This window comes from Myotis davidii, unplaced genomic scaffold (genome assembly GCF_000327345.1).
Source record: "Myotis davidii unplaced genomic scaffold, ASM32734v1 scaffold150, whole genome shotgun sequence".
Taxonomy (NCBI): Eukaryota; Metazoa; Chordata; class Mammalia; order Chiroptera; family Vespertilionidae; genus Myotis; species Myotis davidii.
This window is the reverse complement of record NW_006283437.1, coordinates 2,674,926-2,677,254: the sequence shown is the minus strand read 5'-3', so window position 1 is coordinate 2,677,254 and position 2,329 is coordinate 2,674,926.

The window sequence follows — 2,329 nt, the reverse complement described above, 5'->3', positions numbered from 1 at the left end:
GGAGGGCGGCTTCCTGGAACCGGAGCTGCAGCCGCGGAGCCGGAAAGGAGGCCCGCAGAGGAGGAGGGAGGGCTCAGACACCGAGGGATGCGGCTGTCCTCCGCTGCAGGCGACATTCATTCCCCTGCTCATGTGCGAATTCAACAAATGCAGTCACACTTGGTGACTTCAGGTGTAGCATGGCTGGGATTGCCATCCCCCTTCCTCGCAGCCCCTTCGCAAAGGGGAGGGTCCTCTGGGGTCCCAAGTTCTTATCCTCCACAGGGGTGGCGGCAGAAAGTCAGGGCCTGCTGATCAGTTGAAATGTTCTCAATGTGTGTAATTGTTGGGGGAAAACCCCAAAGTCTAAATTCAGGATCAATTCCTAAGAACTGACAGGAAGCCTTATTCAAATTCATAAGAGCTTTTTTTTTTTTTTTCTTTAAAAAATTAAATTGATTTTAGAGAGGGAAGAGGGGAGAGAGAGAGAAAGAGAGAAACAAGGATATGAGAGAGAAACGTCCATCAGTTGGCTCCCCTTCCAACCCGCGACCTCCCAGTGCACAGGGCAATGCTCTAACCCGCTGAGCCTCCGACCAGGGCCATGAGAGCTTTACTGGGAGAAACCTACATGCACAGGTGAAGCATGTATGTAAGTTTCCCCTGTTTAAAGCTCCAGGACCCTAAAAACCTGGCGCTATGCCCCCATTTACCAGCAAGGGCCTAGACCAGCCGTGGGCAAACTATGGCCCGCGTTTGAAATGAATAAAACTAAAACAAAAAAAAGACCGTACCCTTTTATGTAATGATGTTTACTTTGAATTTATATTAGTTCACACAAACACTCCATCCATGCTTTGGTTCCGGCCCTCCAGTCCAGTTTAAGAACCCATTGTGGCCCTCGAGTCAAAAAGTTTGCCCACCCCTGGGACTCCTGAGCCACCAGCCTGAAGGAGCCTGGGCGCTCTAAAGACTGTGGACAGAGCCTCCCCGCCCCCCCCCACCCGTGGATGGTGGCTATCTGCTGAAGAGAGGGGGTCTTTGCAAGGTCTGGGGGGAGAGTGGGGCTTGTTGGCCGTGACCTTCCTCTGGGGGTGTTCTGGCTGGGCCGGTCCACGGGCGGAGGTGGCCTTACGCCTTTTCCTGACACTAATCGGATTCCCCAAAGACGCTTTGTCCAGCCTTCAGCAGACTTGCGCCTGGTTGCCGGGGCCCTGGGAACAGCGTGGAAGGAGGCTGAAGGCCAACAGCAGAAACGTGGATTTGTTCCAGCTCGTTCTCTAGGATCCATCCTTTCTGGTTCGATTCTAAACTGAAGCAGAAAAATATTGATGATCAGGACTACATTCAAAGTAATAGTGGCTGGCTGGACTGATTCAAAAATAGTTTTTTTGTTGGAGGGATCAGTTTTTTTTTGTTGTTTTAAAATATATTTTTATTGATTTCAGAGAGGAAGGGAGAGGGGGAGAGAGGAACATTAATGATGAGAGCAAATCATTGATCAGCTGCCTCCTGCACGCCCCCCAATGGGGACTGAGCCAGCAACCCAGGCATGTGCCCTTGACCAGAGTCAAACCTGGGACTCTAGTCTGTAGGCTGATGCTCTATCCACTGAGCCAAACCAGCTCGGGGGGGGGGGGTGGGATCAGTTTTGCTGACCAAGAAGTTTCAGACTGTTACCCTCGACATTGAGAATTTTCTAGACGAAGATGGTTATAGTATGGGATGAAAGGCACTTGGGCTGTAAAGTCTTTCTGGATTAAACTCTGGTAGCTAAGGCTGATGGGCACAAGCAAGAAAGCTTCAGAGAGGAAGGAGCGGGTCCCACACATGCTGGGGATGTTATGGGTTCACTCAGCGAGATAGACCACCGGCTCAGAATTTAAATTTAAGAGCCTTTATTAAGCTGACCAGCTGACCACAGTTACAGCACCCTGCTGAAGCAGAGGCTGAACTGCAGCAGCGACTGCAAGAGTTATATTTTATTATTAAACTAGGGGCCCGGTGCACGAAATTCGTGCACGGGGGCGGGGAGTGCCCCTCAGCCCAGCCTGCCCCCTCTCACATATTGGGAGCCCTCAGGCGTTGACCCCATCACCCTCCAATCGCAGGATCAGCCCCTTGCCCAGGCCTGACGCTTCTGACAGGTGTCAGGCCTGGGCAGGGGACCCTCATTTCCCCCCATCACTGGTTCTGCCCCCAGCCCAGGCCTGATGCCTCTGGCCCAGGTGTCAGGCCTGGGCAGGGGACCCCCCGACCCCTCTGATTGCTGGCTCTGCCCCTGGCCCAGGCCTGATGCCTCTGGCCCAGGAATCATGCCTGGGCAGGGGACCCCCATCTCCCTCTGATC